Genomic DNA, 22,370 nt, shown 5'->3' with positions numbered 1-22,370 from the left:
GTCTGTTTGATTGGAAGTTGAAACTCTTCGGCCCAACTTGTCCTTGCTGACTAAGGTGCCTTCCTCAGCTTGTTCCATTTGCATTTATTTGACCCATATCCCTCTCGACTTTTCCCATACATGAACTGATTCAAATGTCTGAAGCATTGTACTTATACACACCTCTACCACCTCCCTGACAGCTTGTTCCATATAACCACCAACTTATGTGAATGAAAATTGCCTCTCAGGTCTCCTCTCATCTTAAAAACTGTACCCTTCCGTTCTAGACTCATCTACCCTGATAGAAAGATTGACCATCCACCTATGCCCCTCATCACTATATAAACCTCAATAAAGTCTCCCCTTCAGGGAAAAAGCCCCAGCCTATTCAGTCGCTCTTTACCTCAGCCGTCCTGCCACAGCAACATATTTGAGATTCTTTTATGCACTCCCTCACACATCCTTCCTGCAGCATGGAGACCAGAACTGCACACAATATTCCAGGTGCAGTCTCACCAAAGTCCCATGCAACAGTAACATGACATCCCAACTCTTGTACTTAATGCTCCACCCCATGAAGACAAGCATACCATATGATTCTTCACTACTTTGTCTACTTGTGTCACCACTTTCCGGGACCTAGATATTTGTACCTCTAGGTCTGCATCACACTCCCTAGGATTCTGTCAATTACTATGCAAATCCCGCCCTTGTTTAATTCCAAAAATGCATCACTTTGCTCTTGTCCAAGTTCAATTTCATCTGCCATGCCTTTGTCCACTTTCCCAGTTAATCTAGATCAGGGGTTCCCAACCTTTTTTGTCCTGTTTACCCCTTTGCAACTTTTCAAAGGTAAATTTACCCCCACCCTGTTTTGTTCAGTAATTTGAGTTTACACTTCTACCATAATAAAGCAACCGACAAAGGGGAATTTTTAAAATACTGTTTTTAACATTATTATTTTAAATTCAAATAACAATGATAACAGTACATAACAATGTTATTTCACTTATTTATGAACAACTAATGAACAGATACGTATACCAGAACCAAACACGACTGAGTCAATATGTACAAATCCAGAATCAACAAATTTACCCCCTGGGTAGGCGAAATTTACCCCCTGGGTAGGCGAAATTTACCCCCTGGGGGTAAGTTTACCCCAGGTTGGGAACCCTTGATCTAGATCTTGTTGCAACCTTAGACAACCTTATTCACAATCCACTACACCACCGACAACCACAATCCTACTAATCATGTCATCTCCATTCCTATCCACACTCTTAAAATACATGACAAACAGCGGGGGACCCAGCACCAATCACAGTGGCACACCACTTGTCGCTGGCCTCCAAATGAAAGAACCCTATACTTGCAGTGACTAGTGGGGTGCCGCAAGGATCGCTGCTGGGACCCCAGTTATTTACAATATATATTAACGATTTAGATGAGGGAATTAAATGTGGCATCTCCAAGTTTGCGGATGACACAAAGCTGGGTGGTAGTGTGAGCTGCGATGAGGATGCTATGAGGCTGCAGGGTGACTTGGATAGGTTGGGTGAGTGGGCAGATGCATGGCAGATGCAGTATAATGTGGACAAATGTGAGGTTATCCACTTTGGTGGCAAGAACAGGAAGGCAGATTATTATGAGGCAGCAATAGACAATAGACAATAGGTGCAGGAGTAGGCCATTCAGCCCTTCGAGCCAGCATCGCCATTCAATGCGATCATGGCTGATCACTCTCAATCAGTACCCCGTTCCTGCCTTCTCCCCATACCCCCTCACTCCGCTATCCTTAAGAGCGGAGCAGCATGACAAGTAGTGCCATTGTCTTGGCCGCAAATCATGTATAGTTGCTGCAACAATAGTTTTCTGATGATTTCCAAACCCTACTGAACCTTGGCATCCTGTTCTACTTTCAGTTGAAGGTTTAACTCTGCACATCTTTTATTTCTAAATCTGCCCCCTTCAACCTTCATAATATAGCCCCCCCTCACCCTACTTTAGGCCACCTGTCCCTGGAACAGGGTTGCTTTTGTCATCTATAGTTATAATTACTTCATTTTGCTCCTAATCAGTCCACTTTCACGCTAAGTGGTCCTCGGCTCATTCAAAACCCACCATCCTCCCACCTATCCCACGTGAGACTCCAGATTGCTAGGTAGAGCTCTTAAGGATAGCGGAGTCAGGGGGTATGGGGAGAAGGCAGGAACGGGGTACTGATTGAGAATGATCAGCCATGATCACATTGAATGGCGGTGCTGGCTCGAAGGGCCGAATGGCCTCCTCCTGCACCTATTGTCTATTGTCTGTTACCCAATGCTTCCAACCTTGCTGATGTTTGTGTTCGCCATTTTGTGTTCACTCAATGCTTCAAATTTACAATGCTTATTCTGAATTTCAAATCTACTCAGCTCTGTTCATATCTGTAACATCAAATCACTCCCATTTCCCAGCCCTCACTCCCACTTCCCCATCCTCCCCACCTCTACTCAAACCTCTGTTCATCTATCCCTGGCTTTCTGTGCATTCCCTTGCTCTTTGCTCTCAAGCATCTCGACTCCTCAGAGCACTTTATTTCCCAATCTATCTTTCAGCACTCACGAAACAATGCTTTCCACGTCTTTTTTAATATTTCTTCTTTATGTTGATCTTCATTCTCCCCCAAGCTGTTGTGAAATGTTGCTTTTGCATTAAAGGCACTGTTCAACAGAATGTTGTTGTCACTGGATTTGTGCTCATAGCGTAATAAATTTCCAGGAATATTATCAGCTGTCAACACTTCCTGCGGAGAATCACTTGCCTCCCTTTTGTGGATGTATGCACTATTGTTTCACAGTGTTTGTAATGGATCACCGAAAATGTAGCACAGGATTAGTTCCACATTCTGGTATCAGCTCTTCTTCCTTTCTCGGAAATTGAAGGTTGAATTAGTTTATAGGCCTACCAGAACAGGGGTGAATTTTAACAGCACTTCCAAAATCCATGACTGTCTAGGACAAAAGGCAAGAAGGTATAGAAACTCTAACAACTCACAGGTAACACATCATTTTGACTTGTACACCAATACTGTGCTACCTGAGTCTGAAGAAGGGTCTCGACCCAAAGCGTTACCCATTCCTTCTCTCCAGAGATGCTGCCTGGCCCGCTGAGTTACTCCAGCATTTTAGACAATAGACAATTGGCAGGAGTAGGCCATTTGGCCCTTCGAGCCAGCACCGCCATTCAATGTGATCATGGCTGATCATTCACAATCAGTACCCCATTCCTGCCTTCTCCCCATACCCCCTGACTCTGCTATCTTTAAGAGCTCTATCTAGCTCTCTCTTGAATGCATCCAGAGAATTGAGGCGGAGAATTCCACAGATTTACAACTCTCTGACTGAAAAGGTTTTTCCTCATCTCCGTTCTAAATGGCCTACTCCTTATTCTTAAACTGGGGCTCCTGGTTCTGGACTCCCCCAACATTGGGAACATGTTTTGTGTCTATCTTCGGTTTAAACCAGCATCTGCAGTTCCTTCCTACACTGTACTATCACTGTTGCCAGTTCAAAATCCTGAACTTCTTAACCAGCAATACTTTGCAACAAGTTTCAACACACTGGCTGCAATGATTTATGAGCAGGACCTCGATCACTTTTTTCAGGTCAATTGAAGACCAATCTTGGAAAATCCTGGAATTTCCAGTCATCTCAAGAAATAATTCCATTTCAGTTAAGTAAATTACATTGGTCAGGATCAGTTAGTAGTTCTAATCTAATTTTGCTTTTATGAATTAAGTAGTTTGGAATAAAGCAGGACATTTCATGGCCTTTTACATGGCAGGAGCTTAAACTTCAAATGAACAGGTTATACAAATTGAATAACTGAATAAAGTGAATTGCAAACATGCAGTCACCTTATTATAACAAAGATAGTGTTTGCAATTGGACCCAGCGATAATGGAGGTACATACATTAACATCACACTAACATTTACATAACATGCCATCTTTTCAGATTTGATGTATGGACTATTGAATGACTCCTTCAGTTGCTAACAAGTTTAATCTTTTGATTATTTCTTAACTACAGTTATCAACACATTAACAGGTTCCATTTATTATTGGTATTATACTGTAAAATACAATATTAAACTCTAGCTACACTTTTCCATTCATGTTACTCATGAATGTCACCCAAGTTCTACGCTGAACACATTTTCAAAAACTAGTATGATTAGATCAAATTCCTGGTTAGTTTAGTTCCTCAGAATCCTGATAGCCAAATCTGTTAAATACATCAAGCAGCTGGTTTTAATGCAGCACATATGACATGGATACGACAAAAATGAAAAAAAGTGCAGGTCATTAATGAGGGAGACACTAAGGCTTAGAAATTCCAAGATGCTGTGCCCATTAAAAAAAAAATTGGATCAATGCTAAACACAACTTTATGAATGAAAAGCAGACTCTTGCTGCATTCTGGAAAATTCGGCTTACATGCAGCCTAATATCATCCTTAGAGGGGTTCCTGTAGACTGCTAAAAATGGCAAGATTAATGCACAGACCTGCTGAATCCTGATACTTGGCTAAAAAACTAGCTCAGACTCATTTTTAGACTTGAAAATAAAGAGTCAGCTCTATGTTGAAGACTAAACCAGGAAACTGCAAAGGACCTTGCGTTCCTTAACTTCTAGTATTAGGTTCGTAACAGGATCAATGGAACTGCAGACCTAAAAGGTTAAGCGCAATGATCTCCCTGCCATCTCATACAATATTGTCAGTCGGAAGGCAATTGACACATTAACATTGGCAGTAAACTATCAATAAAATCTGGGGCATTTGTAGATTTTGTTCTTCCAAATCTGCTTTATGTCTGATGATAGCCAGTTGAGCTTTATACAACAGGATGCAGAAATGATGTCCATAGATCTGTCATGGGCAAAGCAGATAGATAATAAATAAGGCAATAAAAACCTTATTGCATAGTTTTATAAGGTGTTGGCACAAGAGTGATTTTTTTTCTTCTGTGATATATAGATGCACATACATTCAATTAACATCAGAGCTCCTCTTGCTAGGACATTGATGCAGCTGTGCAGAGTTTATGGTGCACAAAATAAAGGCTCAACAAACTTAAAGAATATTTTTTCTTGCGTGCGACCCGCATGAGTCCCATGCCAGATTCTTGAAGTGTGGATCTTGTGCGACCAACTGGAACTCAAATGTAAAGACCGTTGCCACATGCTAAGGCTGGCTGTCAGGAAGTAAGTTTTTTTTTCCACAGATCTTTCATGCTGCCAACAAGTCCTGGCAATTTACATTTTACTTGTTGGTTGAGAGCAACCTGTGCTGAAGAGCCCAAATCCTGAACAAAAGCACCTTTAACACAAAGCATGCGGATTGACAATGTCTGCTTTTTGACTGACAATGCATTTCCTTGGTTCTTCCACAACATTTTTATCATTATTTCCACTATGTCTATTAATACTGATGATTCATCATTTTTCTTCTCATTCTGTAATCCTATGTGTTATTGCCTTTCTCAAAGTTTTTGGTGCAGGGTTCCTTAAATCTACAGGTGCAAACAGCTAATATTTCTGAATTATTCATCAATCCGCTTCCACAGATTTGCTATCATCTAACAGAGATGCCCAACTTCCCAAGAAAGTACAGTCTGAAGAAGGGTCTCGACCCGAAACGTCACCCATTCCTTCTCTCCTGAGATGCTGCCTGACCTGCTGAGTTACTCCAGCATTTTGTGAATAAACCCCTACTACAATTGTCGTTCCAAAAGATACATGCAAGCATTATTCACAATAAAACAGATTGCATCTAAATCCCAGGCAAAAAGTCTGTATACAACTCATTTTTGCACTGGTCCTACACTTAAGTCCTGTACAATTGGTCAATGGAAAAAAAACGAAAATTACAGAAAGTCAATGAATTATCACAACACTCTCAAACCCTTACTTAAAAAATGTTTGTTAATATTGGAATATGTCCAAGGTTACCTCTTTCATAGCAAGGGTTAGAAAATAAGAAAGGTCTGCCCAAACCTTTTGCTGTAGCGGGTGTAATTGTAATTAGAAACATATTGTGTGTTGCTATAATTCACAGCATTCTTGGAGTTAGAAAAATCACATCAACTTTTATATGCTATAATCTTTAAAAAAAATACTTTTACTGAATACCAAAAACATAAAGTATATAAAGTAGCATGGTTATAAATTGGTTTTACCCTGTTGCTGATAATTCAATTAGTTACATATAAAACATGTCTGTTAATTTACCAGTGACTGTGTAGATGGCTAGAAATTAGCAAGCGTCGGAAAATGAAGCAGACTGCGTTTGCTGCAGTTCCATCAGGAACGCATATTGCTGCCTTTGTGATTCCCATAAGTGGTATCACTGGAAACAAGGCTGATTGAAGACCGAGGCTCCTAACCTCCTGGGCTCTTACTTTCCCACCGTAGCTTAACCAAGTCTGCCCTCACTGAGACCGAGGCGATTTGTTAGAATCACAGGTCTCTTTATTACAAAACTTAAAAGGACCAAAAAAAAACGTAATCATCTATAATACTCAAACATGTAGGAAAGACTTACATATTTTAGCCATCCAGTGGTAATTGACAGAAAGGAGAAACAGTTTTATATTAGTTACATTCCAAACATTTTAAAAACTCTCCCTGTTGAAAACAAAGTGCACTTTCCTGTACCTGAGAGATTGTTCTTCTATGCCTTGCTGAAGTGGTCTTCCTGCAAGAATCTGCTTTCCACACGCAGTGCACTCTCACAGGGACCACACAGTTCCAACTGTACAGCCTTCCTTCTCTAGCCCCCACTCAGATGTGATGACACACACTAACCCCAACCATCTGTTGAAACACGTCCTCAAACAGTCAGCACAAGACAGCTTACCCAATCCAATCACCGGAGCTGAGTGGCTCTTAAAAGCAGGAGGTTGGGACAAGGACAGAAAAAAAAAGTGCGTTTTTTAAGACTTTAAGCACCAGTAACCTGAGAGCGTGTGAAAGAAAAGACTGCCATAAATGAGGGGAAGGGGAGGTGCTGGAGGGGTAGAGGAGGAGAGTGAACGTCTCCCCCCCCCCCCCCCCCACAACAGTTAGCTGTTAGTTATTTAACACAGTTCCCTGGAATCCCAAAGGACACCCTTCCCCCACATCCAAGGAAACTTCACAATAGGGTTAAATAGAGAGAGGCACGTTAGTCCCACTTAAACATTCACGGGGCTTGAATTTTTATTCTGGGCTCCCTTCAGGTGTATTTCTTCAATTTTATTATGGTCAGCAAAATTGTGTCTTGGGTTATTAAACAAAAAGCACAGGAGATTTATTCATTTTCAGTCTCTATAAAGTGCAACTAAATCAAAAACATTGGTGATAATAATGACAGACCAGTTGATAGTTTACCTTAATTATTTCTTTCGTATGTTTTCCCTTTCATGCAATCATATAAACTTTTGTTTGACACCCTGGATCCCGCCTGTGCTTTTAATCTTCTGGCCTTTTTCCATCACTGTCACACCACAAACAAATGGGTTGATCAGTAGTTTATAGAAGCACTTTGAAAGCCATGTGTGGCATTCATAAAACAAAATGAAATAAAAAGTACATTCTGAATCTTTGATTAGGTTGACATTTACTGCCATCACCGTTTTATCAGCGAAAGGAAAACTCATTTTTTTTCCAAATAGCTCTGAGTTTTAACTTGCATCAATTAAATCTGAAATATTCATGCCTCAAAACAGTCACAGTACATTCAATACATTTCTTGTACATTCAATGAGAGTACTTTCGCCTAACAGCTCCAGTCCTTTGATGGTGGAGGTACATTCTATCTGATCTGCTGATAAGACTATTAACACAGCCATGGCTGTGCAGGGCTGTTCCACTGGCAGCCCAGCACACTCTCTGATAAGCCATGGTCTCCTTTCTTTTTAAAACTGCCCAGCACAGAAATGTAAGCACCTTATTTATTGTCTTAGGAACAAGCACTTTATTGTCTTAGGAACAAGTTCTTTAATCAATGAGCTTGTAATTAATTAATAAGGAATAATCAATGTGCGTACATCAACAAATGTATTAATTGTCCACAGGAAATATAGTATTGCTTTGTTCTGTGGCACACAAGCGCTCCTACCGTGTGTGTGTGTGTGTGTGTGTGTGGGGTGGGGGGGGGAGAGGCAAAAATTTAAGCAATATCAATTCCCCATAAGGTAGAGGGGAATTTTGGTTCTGCGCTGTGCTCCTGCCTCAATAATCTTGTAATGGCATTGTGTTCTGATCTGAAAATTATGTGAAAGCAATCTTCCCTTTTTGTGCATGATAAACATGATAATGTTGCTAACAGTCCACTTTGTCCTTTAAATTTGTAATTTCATGATTCTACGAATAAAGGAATATATTATTATTATTATTATTCTACTTTCTATGGGAGTTGGTTTTACGTGTATTTTGCTAGGTAATTTTGCATTTAATATTCTCATCTCTGGATTGATTTTTATTTGTTTTGGTACTATCTTCCACTGCAGTGGATTCCATATTCAATTTAAAATCTCCCCCTTATTACTTTAAAGTCTTTTGGGATCTCTTATCTATTGGGAGTTTGGAAATGAAGAGTTGCAGATACAGGCAAAGTGCAGAGTAGATTAAGTGGCAAATGAGTGTTGGAGTGGACTAGAAGCCATCACCCTTCTGACCATGAGATGAGAATGGTGCTGCTTAGCCAACACTAACACCTCCGAAGTGTTTATTTTTTGTTTGAGGTAAACTGTGTTTCATTCTTCACCCCAGACTTCGGTAGGAACCAAAAGTTTGCAAAGCTAAAGGTGTGAATGTGCAAAACACACATTAGTGAAGTCAACCCCAACATAAAAGTTAACTATTTTCAAATACTCCATGCAGAATGCAGAAAACACTTTTCCAGAGGTACCTTTCAGTTTTTTGCATAAATGAGAACACCCTGCTGTAAACTGAAAGAAAATTATTGCGGCTTTGAGACAGCCTTGATTCTTAAAAAAAAAAGAGGCCAAAAAATCCTGTCCTAAACTCACATAAACTAAGACTTTGGTCCAAAAATGATAATTTAAACTACTCTGCAAACCCAGCCTCTAAAATAATAACCCAAACAATAGACCAATATCAGAAACTAGTTCCTCCAGGAGACCAAACATTGCAGATATTGATACAAGGAATTGCAGATGCTAATTTACCAAAAAAGACTCATGTTGTTGTGGTACCTCAGCATATCAGACTGTATCTCTGGAGAACCTGGATAGGTGATGTTTGTGGTTGGGACCCTGCTTCAGGCTGATTGTAGTTTGGGGGGTAGAGAGAAAGCTGGAAGAGAGGTGGGGGTGGGACAATGCTTGGCACGTGTCATGTGAATACAGGCGAGGGTTGTATTTGATTGCCAGATGATTGGACTGTCAGAGCTAAAAAGACAAAATGTGTGGAATAGCGAGGTATGGATAGAAGAGGCGTGAAATGTGAAGCCAGAGGAAGGAATAAATGAAAGGGGATGCGGAGAAGTGGAAAGGGTGAAATGGGTGCCCATCTAGGTGGGGAAGAAAGGGGGAAAAGGAGGGGTCTGTTTGGTTAGTTGCCTAAAATTGGAAAATTCAATGTTTCTACCATTGTGTTATAAGCTACCGAAGCAAAATATGAGGTGTTGATACTCCAGTTTGCGTGAGGTCTCCCTCCTACAATGGAGGAGGCAGACAATGGAAAGGTCAGTATGAGAATGGGAAAGGGAGTTCAAATGGTTAGCAACGGGGAGATCCAGCAGGTCTTGGTGGACTAAGTCAAAGTGTTCGGCAAAATAGTCACGCAGCCTACACATTTGGGAGCAACTAATGCAATAGGTGAGGTTGGAAGAGGTGCACGTGAATGGTTATCTCACCAGGAAGGACTGTTGTGATCCCTGGAAGGAAGTGGTCAATTAAGTTGAATGTGAGATGTGGGAGGAAATCAAAGCATCAGTAAAAATCCGCATAGACAAAACTGAAGGTCAGAATTGAGTTACTGGAGCCAGGACACAGTGTCACTACTGCGTAGGAAGGAACTGCAGATGATGGTTTACGCCTAAGATAGATACAAAATGCTGGAGTAACTCCGCAGGACAGGCAGCATCTCTTGAGAGAAGGGAGGGGTTACATTTCAGGTCTGAAGAAGGGTCTCGACCCCAAACGTCACCCATTCCTTCTCTCCAGAGTTGCTGCCTGTCCCGCTGAGTTACTCCAGCATTTTGTGTCTGTCTATCGGCAGTGTTACTAATTTCTGCATCACTGTGCCAACTTCTGTCTGAAGTAAGGATTAGTGTATAATAAAAAGGCTTGTTTGGGGGTTGGGGTAAATAGGAGCCAAATGAAATTGGAAATTACCAGTAGAGAAAATAGAATGTTATGTAAGATATGAGGTGGGAATGACTGATCATCTGAAAATTGCTAATTATGTGTTAAGTATTAGGTGTTGCATTGTGCCAAATCAGAAGATAAGTTTTGCTTATTTATAATGGAGCAGTGTAAGAGATCAAAGACAAAGATCAAAGGGAGAGTAGGGTGGAGATGAAAGAGGCAGAAACACCAAATTCCGGATAACCTTGTGGATAGTTGAGGTTTTAGTTTCGTTTAGAGATACAGGCCCTTCGGCCCACCAAGTCTGTGCCATCCAGCAATCCCCACACACTTACACTATCCTTTACACACTAGGGACAATTTACAATTCTACCAAGCCAATTAACCTATAAACCTGCGCGTCTTTGGAATGTGGAAGAAACCCGAAGATCCCGGAGAAAACCTACGCAGGTCACGGGGAGAGTGTACAACCTTCGCACAGACAGCACCTGTAGTCAGAATTGAACCCGGGTCTCTGGCACTATAAGGCAGCAACTCTACCGCTGCGCCAACTACTGCAAAATGGTTCCCTAATCTGCTTTTAGTTTCCCCAGTATAAAGGAAACCACATAAAATGTGAGGTTATCCACTTTGGTGGCAAGAACAGGAAGGCAGATTATTACCTGAATGGTGTCAGATTAGGACAAGGGGAATTGCAATGAGACCTGGGTGTGCTTGTACAACAGTCACTGAAAGTAAGCATGCAGGTACAGCAGGCAGTGAAGAAAGCTAATGGCATGTTGGCCTTCATTGCAAGAGGATTTGAGTTTAGGAACAAGGAGGTCCTACTGCAGTTGTATAGGGCCCTGGTGAGACCACACCTGGAGTATTGCGTGCAATTCTGGTCTCCTAATTTGAGGAAGGACATTATTGCTATTGAGGGAGTGCAGTGAAGGTTCACCAGGTTAATTCCCGGGATGGAGGGGCAATCAATATGATGAAAGAATGGGTCGACTGGGCTTGTATTCATTGGAATTTAGAAGGATGGGAGGGGAACTTACAGAAACATATAAAATTCTTAGAGGATTGGACAGGGTAGAAAAATGTTCCCGATGTTGGGGGAGTCCAGAACCAGGGGTCACAGTTTAAGAATAAGGGATAGGCCATTTAGGACTGAGATGAGGAAAAACATTTTCACCCTGAGAGTTGTGAATCTGTTGAATTCTCTGCCATAGAAGGCAGTACGGGACAAACAAATTTAGCCCAAAATATGGGATGTCCAGGCTAATACGGGACAGTTGGCAACCCTACCTGTTTCTGTGCTGTATAAGTTATTCACTACGAGAATAAGTTCAGCCAGATGAAGGACAGTGGTGGCTCAGCCTCTGTTCAAATATGTGAAAGTCCCAAGGTTATTTTGACGTGGTATGATAGATTGGGTATCCATTATAAAATAGGACAAGGAAACATTTTAAAAGTGATGGTTGGTGTCAGAGCAAAATGGCAGTAGGGGACAAGAACGGGCTGAAATCATAGATCCACTTCTCAGCTTGTGAATCTCGGGGAGGATGTGAAAGCAGGGAGTTAGTGTCAGACCAATAGGTTCTGGCATTGCCAGCAACTAACCACTTCGCAGAATGATCTGCAGAGGAAGTAAGCTGCTTGAAAACCCACGGTTTTATGGTGAGATCATGATGCAGAGGGAAGCACGAGGAGGCAGCGGAAAACTGGCATTCAGCCTCTGCACGCTACAGGTCAGTTTGCCAAACCACAATAATTCCACCCTTTACAGCAATTCTGTTAGCAACGTTGGGGGTTGATCCGTAGTGGGAAAAGTGCAATGAATTCAAAATGTGGCAAGTTGGACTGAATAAATAAGAGCAGTGAAATTGCCCATAAAGTATTTAATTTGTTTGAGGCAGGAACACCTTATTCACTGAAACTGCCAACAATTAAATCTCTGAAGAGTTACCAGTCTTTGTTCCTGCATTGGATACTATAATCATTAGGTTCTGTAAAGCATTTCTCATTGAGTTCCTAAATTCAATGACTCAGGTGGCAACATGCTGTGCAATGGTCTGGAGTACCCTTGTATGCTACCCAATTGGTGATAAATTAGATATGCATGTTCCTGATTAAGGCTATCCATTTCTTTTTCCAAACTTTAGACCATCTACCCTAATCTCTCCTTGGCTGTGTGGCTAATTTCCTTATGTGATTTTGAAACAGTCGGTTGTAAATTATACCTGTACATAAATGCAATTTGTCACAGTCGAATGGATGTCTGAAAGCTATCTGACTATGAAAGGCATTATAGTTGAGCTCTATTCTGTCCTTATTAAGCACCCAACAGAGAAAATTAAGAGAAAGTACTGACCACAATCAGTCTTCTAGAAAGGCTCCCAACCTCTCTGAAGGAAAGCTCCACTTGCTCACACTCAGTAAAGTATATCCCCCAACCCTAGCCCTTCATATAACCTGATGACATTGCAAGCTGCTGGAGTTGACGCTGCCCCAGTGATTCTAGTGGAATGCCAACAGTCCAATGGCAGAGATTACCTTTTCACATATGTTTACATATTTGTGAACTTTGTAAACTAAATTGCCTCAATAAAATGTAACCTTAGGCCCCGGCCCTTCCCCCCCGCCACCTATCAAAGGATCATGCACCCTAGGTTGAGAACAACCGGCTTACTGAAAAGGCATCAACAGCCTCTGTTCCCACATCAGACCCTTCTACTAAATCAGAAGTGTTCAGAATAGAGCTGGGGTTAAAGACTGCATGAAACTATGGCCCGTGTTGTTTATTGGTTATGATGACAAAATACTGGTGTTCTTCATCATTACACAATCAAAATGACAGTAACTGTGAGATTTCCATTCATGAGTAAACTTAGAAGCAATTCAGTATTTTGCATTGGGTATTTCAGTCTATAGGAGGTCTCAGTAAGTTTGCATCGGTGCCCGAAACCATAACTATTCAAAAGTCTACCTGCCAAAAATGTGTTTTTTTGTAAGTGGATTGGACATCCTTCAAATGAATAATTCAAAATATAAAGTTCTCATCTTCATTTATCACATAATGTAGTGACTAATATGACTAATTAAAATTGTGCTTTTCATTGCTAGTAGATGCCGGTAAGAACTCTTCAGTATGGTTGGCTGCTCGAACAGCTTAATGATATCAATGGTACAGATAACTTATGAACACCTGTCAGCAAAGGAGATCAGAAAAGTGGAGACCTCACTGTTGAACCTTTGCGGACAGGTTTCTTTGAGGCCTGTTGCTACGTTACTGAGGATCAATCAGTTTACAGATGGAGCTACACATGTGGAAAGTGATCAAAGTTAATGTTACAGCAAATAGATAAAGAAGTCAAGGAGAATAAGGATTAGGTGGAAATATGGGTGAGCTAAAGGATCTTAATGAATGATCGACCAAACTCAAAGAGCTACACGGCCTACTCTGGCTTCCATTTTTATAATCTTAAATCTTAGTAGGACAAGGCTACAGCATCTGACTCCACCTGACATCCAGCTTCAATATCTGTTACTCAGCATCTCCCAGATGGAGCATGTCCATATTGATGTCCAGGACATATCTCGGAACAAATAAATTGGGAACTGATAGCCAGACCCGGCATAAGTTGGCCCATAGTAAACAAGTTACTGAGCTTCTTCTGGAAGAGGTGAGGTACATTCTGAAAGAGGGGATGTTGGTATTGGATAAGGCATGCGTAGCTCAATGCCACCCCCCAATTATCATCTCATGCTTGATCATTATCCACCTCTTGCTGCATGGGCTGGTTAATTTTCTGCAGAGCTAATCAATTGTGGCGTTTTTCACTGGATGCGCAATGCCTTCAGCTTCTCCCCGACTACTTGGCATTACGAATTGCTGTTTCTTTTCTTCACTTGTCTCAAGTAGCCATTTTGGACATGATGGCTGTAAAATAATAGCTCTTATGTACTGCCTCAGTGTAATCTTACACTCTTCTTACACTCTTGTACTTAAGTATGAATGTGCCTATGTATAGTAAAAAATTTACTGAAATGTAAGCAACAAAAGAAATGACACTGTACCTAGGTACATGTGATAATAAAGTGTAAGAAAATAACTGCAGATGCTGGTACAAATTGAAGGTATTTATTCACAAAATGCTGGAGTGACTCAGCAGATCAGGCAGCATCTCAGGAGAGAAGGAATGGGTGACGTTTCAGGTCGAGACCCTTCTTCAGTCTGAAGAAGTGTCTCGACCCGAAACGTCACCCATTTCTTCTCTCCTGAGATGCTGCCTGACCTGCTGAGTTACTCCAGCATTTTGTAAATAAATACCTGTGATAATAAAGTATCATTGAACCTTTGAATGAAAATTCCTTTGGTTCCTGGATGACGATTTTTGAGATAGAGTTCTGAAAGTACCATAGATGATGTCAATGGCTCCATTGCGACATTGGGATTCCCACTAAAATGGAAAATCCCCATTATGCTCATTCTCGACACAAGAAAAAGGAAATGAACTGAGTTCAATTAATGCAGACAACGTCTATAAACCCCCTGATTTAGTCACGTACTGTAAATCTCCACAGTTTTCATTTTTGCTTTAAATTTCCAGTATCTATATATTTTTTGGCATTTTGCACAAAATGTTTCACCACAATTTTTATTGTACAGGAAGTGGGTTGCCGGAATCTGTAGATAATGCACACCATAATAAAAAAAAGGTTTTGCTCTTATCAAAATTGGATACGGAGAAAGAGATTTTATTATAGATTGGGACTTCAACCATCAGTGATTACCGTCCAAAAAACAAAGCATAAAAAGTCAACATCTAACCATATGCCATCTGATTTTAAACCAGGTACTGTGGTTATCACCACCAGGCAGGAATCAAACAGTATACATGTTTCTCTTAACAACAGCTGGGTAACAGCTGCAAGTACCACCTGACACTGTAGCAATGTAACCAAATAAGATCTTGCAGACATTGAAAATTCCACTAACCATGAATGTAAGCTGTGGTTTGAAAGAATCCCACTCCTTCTTTAATATAAAAAGGAAATTACTGGTAGGTTTGACTTAAAAGGGTCTGCTTATTTAAATTAGTAGCACTTTAAGCCACAGTTTATTTGAAGCTTCACTTTTAACACACCAACATCACAACAGGGTTGTATTATCATATACATACAGCCGGAAACAGGCCTTTTTTCATCATACTTTGGTTCTGGCATTCATTTGTTACCACAAGAATATTAATTTACCTAAAGACTAGAAGAAAATCAGATCTTTCTGCATTATTACAACGTGCTTGACAATGTATCCATAACTTGCAATTTAAATGATTTAACTTTTATTTTAAAGTGAGTCATATGGTAATGTGGAACATTAAATAACTATCTGACAACTGGAGACTATTATTAACACAAGTACAGTTTGTTTCACTGGAGAAAAAAAGTTTAAGATTGTTTTTGCTAAAACCCTGCACTTGAAGTTAATGATTACTTTTGTCCTATCTTTTGGATTTTTAAAGTGTGCAAGGCCCTCTCTTGCGCCATGATGCTGTACCATGCAAACAGATTAGGTTATCAAGCTGTTTCTTGACTCGTTCAATCAGAAGGAATGGCTTCCAAGTGGTCAATTTAGGAAAGTCTGTACTGTTTCTTAAAGATTGGGAACAAAGCCACGAGGAAGTAGAGTGCAGGAAAGAGGAATTGGAAGTCAAAACAATTCCTCTCCAAGAACCCTGATTCATTAACTGATCACAGCTTTAATGTTTCCAGACAGAAATACAACCAATGGCTCACCTGTTAAAGCCAGGAATCCCCTCTGACTTGGCTGCAGGTTTCTGTCGGTCCAATAGTCTTGTTCAAGATAAGTCAGCACTGGTACAATTGGTTTCAGCATCCACAGGCCAGTGACAAAGTCAGCCAAATTTTTACACTATATCTCCACATAGATTGCAGCTGGAAAAACAATGTGTCTACAGTGCCTGAAAAGACCAGAACTGGGCTGAAGAAAACAATATCGAAATTGGTGGAAAGAAGACCCAAAGGTAGAGACAAGTGGAAAAATTCACGTGAGAGTATGAAAATGCCTGTAGCAAGTTCTTTACAATAAAGTGAACTTGATCCCAGTGCTTGGAGACAGGCAGTGTTTCTTTGATTCTTCAGCTTTTGTCTGTGGTTGCAAACCTCGCTGATAGATGAGGACCACTTTTTAATAGTGCTGTTTTAATTTGAATCCCTCAGTGGACTGTCAACTAGCATTTATCCTGCTAAATGCACTTTGCTCATCACAGTGGTAGATAGAAATGGTTAACTGTTGGCATGGCAGATGGCATTCAGGCCAAATATGCAGGAACCCAAATAATTTAAAAAAAATATATAAACTTAAAGCAGTATTGTTCGCTCCCTTCTTGTCCAATTTGTCGCTGGCAGAACAACAATGGATTACGTCCACTCAAATTAGAATTTAGAACAGTATAACACAGCAACAGGCCTGTCTTTGCTGAACATGAAGCCAAGTCAGTCTGAAGAAGGGTCTCGACCCGAAACGTCGCCCATTCCTTCTCTCCTGAGATGCTGCCTGACCTGCTGAGTTACTCCAGCATTTTGTGAATAAAAACCAATCTCCTCTGTTTGCACGTGATCCATATTCCTCCTTTTCCCTGGCTTTCCATGTACATATCTGAAAACCTTTTAAATGCCACTATTGTATCTGCCTTCTCCACCACTCCTGGCAGCACGTTTTAGGCACCACCACACTCTGTGCGAAAAGAAATACTTGCCCAGCACATCTCCTTTAATCTTTGCTCATCTTACCTTAAAGTTAAGGACCTGTCCCACTTTAGGCGATTTTAAGGCGACTGCCGGCGACTGTCAAAGTCGTAGCAGATCGCCAAACTTTTCTTTTACCCGATGACAATGACCACGACAATGCCGAGTCAGGTCGAGATTATAGCGTCTTCGGAAACATCGCAAAATTCTCACACTGTCAATGCTTCTCCGTCGTCCTAATTTTCACTGAAATCACTGACAAGTCGGTAAGTACTTGAGAGTTTTGAACTATAACATCTTGTATGGGTTACTTAAAAACCAAGCTTCACTGTAACAAGGCATAAACTGGATTTACTTCCAGTTTACTAATAGCTGTATTAAAAAAAAATTTTTTTTAAGTGGTTAAGTGGATTTTTGTGAAAAGTGTGTGGGCATTCTTTGAAAATGTACGGGAGATGCATATCTGGTTTCTGGGTTGCATATCTGGGTTGGGAGCCCACTTTAAATGTAATGGCTGATGGCCATAAACATCGCGGAAATTCCCACGCTTACCTGACCGTCAAACTGTCGCCTCCAATCTACCTGTCAATTGTCCTGACGGTAAATAAATTGGTTAAACACAAGCATTTTATGGTATTTTGAAATGACTTTACTTATTTTAATATAATGTGCTTCTAAATGCATCTAAGAGAACCTAGCAAACCTGGGGACAGCATGCGACAGCGCCCGCAATAAGCAACGATACCTGGCGACAAGCCAGCTGTCGCCGAGAAATGTCACTCCGGATGATTTCTCAGCGACGCGCTGAGATCCACTACGATTCTCGGAAGATTCCACACGATCATGCCCGTGACACCCGGAGAACTGTCGGCGACAGCCTAGTCGCCGGCAGTCGCCTTAAAATCGCCTAAAGTGGGACTGGCCCTTTATGCTATTCAGTATTTGACATTTCCACCTTGGGAGAAAGGTTCTGACCATATACTCTATCCATGCCTCTCTTAATTTAATATAATTCTATCATGTCTCCCCTCAGCCTCCAATTCTGATTGCATAAGAATAGCAGACTAATGTTACGCAACACGCAATTGTCATGCAACAAAAATGATACACAGTAACTTCATTTCAAAAACATAAAACAAATAAAAATGCTGATTTTGGAACCTGAAAAAGAACTTGGCTGGAAGAAATTAGCCAGCCAAGCAGCCAAGCAGCATCTATAGAAAGAGAAACCAGTTAATGGCTTGAGCCAATGACCCTAACTCAGTTCAGTTTTTGTTACATTTCAGATATATTTCAATGGCAGCAGAATATCCTTTGGACATTTTGACTTTAAATTTATGTAAATGCAAGCCTTCACTTTATTTGTACTGGATTCACAAAATACTGTCATGTAATCCCCACCCAACTTTGTTTTATTGCTTCGGAGGGAGGACTTAAGTTTTACACAGCCTCTCCTGGAGGGTTACTGTGGATTGCAGAGTGATCAATTATTCTCCACAATTTTTCAATCTTTATACATTTTTAGCTATTTAACCTTCCACTTCAACTATCTGGAGACATCATTCCTTTCCATTGCTCTAGTTACTTAAGTTCTCTTCCTACCATTTTATACTCTCCCATTTCCTACACGATGCCAATGGCAGTGAAGAAAAATGTTGGCTAAAGGCTTTGTTACATAGAATTTCCAACAACTTATGACTGAAGTATAAGATTCGGTTCAAAGTTTCCTTGGCTGTACATATCGGACAGGAAATGAGAAACAGAGTAAATGCTTCAGCTTAATAACATTTCATCATCTGTTTTCTTATGAAAAGTCATCAGCCTACAATATTAATTCTGTTTCTTTCTCCACAGATGCTGCAACCTCCTGAGTATGTCCAGCAATTGTTTTGAGTCATAGAGCAAAGATCCCGGAAACATTCCCGTCAGCCCATTGCAGAGATGCCAACTATCAATTGCCGATCTACACTGATCCCATTAATCAGCACTTGAAGTGTAGCCTTCTATGGCTTGGTGATCTGTGCTTGTCTAAATATTTGTTACATGTTGAGAGGGTAAATACCTCCAACACCCCCTCATGCAGCGACTTCCAGATTCCAATCACTTCTAAGCCTGGTTTTAGAAAACCTCTGCCACGAGGAAAATTTCCTACTATCTACCCCATCCATGCCCCTCATGATATTTGTATACCTCTATCAAATTCCTCCTTGGTCAAGAAAAACAAACACAGCATATCCAATCTCTCCTCATTGCAGAAATGTTCCATCCGGAGGCAACATCTTAGTGAATCTTCTCTGCAGCCTCTCCAGTGCAATTAGATACTCCTACTGTAAAGCAACCCGACTGTACACCATACTCCAGCTGTGGGCAAACCAATGTTTATTAAGTTGTATAATAATCTCCCTGTTCTTATATTCTCTGCTTCGGCTAATGAAGGCTAATATCTCATATATGTTCTTCACCACTATCTACTTGTGCTGCTAACTTCAGGGATCTTTGGAGTTGGACCTTGAGATCCCTCTGTTCCTCAATTGTCTCCTGGGCCCTACAACCCATCATGTATGTTCCATCCTTAAGTGCATTACATCATATGTTTCAGGAGATTTCCATCTGCTAAATGAACGATGTACACCCACCACTTCTCCCCCAACCATCTCTCCACTTCTTCCCTTGGGATTACCCTTCACCCCAACAATCCGAGGCCACCCAAACCTCCTCCCCTCAATACTCTATTTGAAACAAGCTTGGGCTGTCTCAACCCTCCTGCTAGCTGATGCAATAGTAACTTTGCAGGACAAATCTACCCAGCACGGAATTGATCATCAGTCTTAGAGAGGGCAGCGAGATGGCTTTTATAGTGAAATATTACAGTTTTGGAGAATAGGGAACCCCTGTGAGATTTGATTAAAGTGCGTTATTTGATATAATGAAAGGAGTTTGGGATATACTGGTCCAAATGTGGTACAGGGTAGCAGCAGAGAAGTGCCATAATTCTACAATTCATCTCAATTCTACTAAAACTGAGAATGATTTTTTTAAAAGTAACTTCAAACTGCTGGCCCTGATACTTTCAAGAGGCATGTTTGGAATGTGAGTAGGAGTGGGTGGTGGGGGAGGAGTTGTGGGCAGGAAATTGATCAGTGCTTGTGAAGGTATATTCAAAATTCAGTTTGCGTCGAGCCAAGAAAAGTCTGCACAGAAGTGTATTGGCCCACAGACCCAAGGCACTGCAGGCCACTGACCAGATCTTGTGCAGTCAGCCTGCCCTCCCTTGGAAAGGAGTTACCGGGTCATGGGGTACAGGGACCTGGGGTTGGGGCAGGGATCAGGAAGGATCTCAAGGTCTGTCGTTTGGTAATGGACTTCGCGAGAGTCTCTGATGCCAGAATCATAGGGAGGGAGGGTGTCAAAGAGTATGAGGTGACAAGTTGGTATGTGGGGGTTGGGGGGTAGAATGAGCGTTAGAACAATAGGATTGATGGTTGGAAACTACGTTCAGGGGTTGTGTGATCTGAGGTTGGGTCAGGCATGTTGCAGATCGATGGGTAGATGTGTAGGGCTATTGGTTCACAGATTGGTGGTTGCGAGAGATTGCCCATGGGTTAAGTGCTCTGAATGGGACCGGGGAGTGGAGGGCTGCTTTGGGAGTTTGGGGGCGGTAGATTCCTCAAGCAGAGCAGAACGGATCTCAGTCGTAATTCGTCCTAACTCGAGTTGGTACCCAACACCTGATCTGCTCTGAGTGACTCTCACTTTCAAGCAAGCCTCATGACTGTTGTGAAAGTCTGAGTTATCCATACCGTACATCGAGCAGCCACACCCGAGTGAATATTATGGAGCAGAGACCGGACAAAAACGCGTCGTAGCTCCTCCGTGCATCAGACGTACAGAGGGTCCAACACAAAAATTGTAGACATTGCACAAATGATATAGAGTCCCGTCTCTCTAAATGTTGTTTGATCTTTCATTGAAACTAGATCATGTAACATGTACATCTGGTTTCTAGACACATGTCCTTTAAAATGATTCTGCAGGTTTCCTGCACAAAGCCAGCCTGATGGATAGAACTGACCTGCGGGAAAGCTTGCTGAACACACCAGTTGGGAGGTGGGAAGAGGTGGGATGCCGGCTGTGAGGAAGCCGAGGTGACCTCAGCTTGATGGTGGGGGAGGGGTAGACGGAAAGAATACTCACAAGGGGGTGATAGTGGTGGTCTGGGGGAAAATCCTGATATTCCCCCAGCACTCCGTATCTTAATGCACGTTAACACAAAGCTGTGGCTTTCATTGTGTTTATTTTCAGACTAAATATTATGTGCTGTCAAGGTATAGAATGTGTTTTCTGCACAGATAAATAAGCATCTGTGAATGATATAGTAGTACCAAAAGTAGAGAAAATACACATACGCCTACACCAGTATAGTTCCCTTTTCATTCTTAGAATTCAGAAAACGATTAATTTTTCTGTATGCTTTCTCAAAACATTTAACCAGGATTTCAAAACTGTTTCCCATTCGGATAGAAAGATATTAAGTGATAGAGCCAGGAGTGATAATAAAGTAAGATTTTGATCTCCTCTGACTCCAATCCATGGAGGTCTACCGCTGCTCCAAAATCTCTCTTGTAGATTTGTTCCAGGGGCTAGTCCTTTTACTGAGATAAGTGTGGAATGTCTTATACAGTAATGCTGCTAATAGTCCTCTTTCTGTCTTTATTTATCTTGTCTCTGGTGATGAGAATGCATAATATACACATTTTGCAGTGGCACGGTGGAGCAGCAGTAGAGTTGCTGCCTTATTGCACCCCAGAGACCCGGGTGTGATCCTGACTAAGGGTGTTGTCTGCATGGAGTTTGTATGTTCTCCCCATGACCACTTGGTTTTCCCCAGGTGTTTCTGTTTCCTCCCACACTCCAAAGACGTACAGGTTTGTAGGTTAATTTGGCTTCGGTAAAAATTGTAAATTGTCCCTTGTATAGAAACATAGAAACATAGAAATATAGAAAATAGGTGCAGGAGTATTCCATTCAGCCCTTCGAGCCTGGACCACCATTCAATATGATCATGGCTGATCATCCAGCTCAGTAACCTGTACCTGCCTTCTCTCCATACCCCCTGATCCCTTTAGCAAAAAGGGCCACATCTAACTCCCTCTTAAATATAGCCAATGAACTGGCCTCAACTACCTTCTGTGGCAGAGAATTTCACAGACTCACCACTCTCTGTGTGAAGAAATGTTTTCTCATCTCGGTCCTAAAAGACTTCCCCCTTA

General features: G+C 41.3%; 1 protein-coding gene across 1 annotated transcript in view; it reads right to left on the bottom strand.

Annotated features, from left to right (window-relative positions):
• The window catches only part of LOC144592897 (extracellular sulfatase Sulf-1-like), a 156,827-nt gene extending 150,020 nt beyond the window's left edge, over window positions 1-6,807 (bottom strand). The window contains exon 1 of the mRNA XM_078398127.1: window positions 6,686-6,807. The gene's annotated coding sequence lies outside the window, so the exon portion shown is untranslated. The remainder of the gene's footprint in view (window positions 1-6,685) is intronic.
• Between the last annotated feature and the right edge of the window lie 15,563 nt (window positions 6,808-22,370).

This window comes from Rhinoraja longicauda, chromosome 4, assembly GCF_053455715.1.
Source record: "Rhinoraja longicauda isolate Sanriku21f chromosome 4, sRhiLon1.1, whole genome shotgun sequence".
NCBI classification, from domain to species: domain Eukaryota; kingdom Metazoa; phylum Chordata; class Chondrichthyes; order Rajiformes; family Arhynchobatidae; genus Rhinoraja; species Rhinoraja longicauda.
Note: the sequence above shows the minus strand (reverse complement) of the source record. Positions and strands in the feature narration are given on the sequence as shown.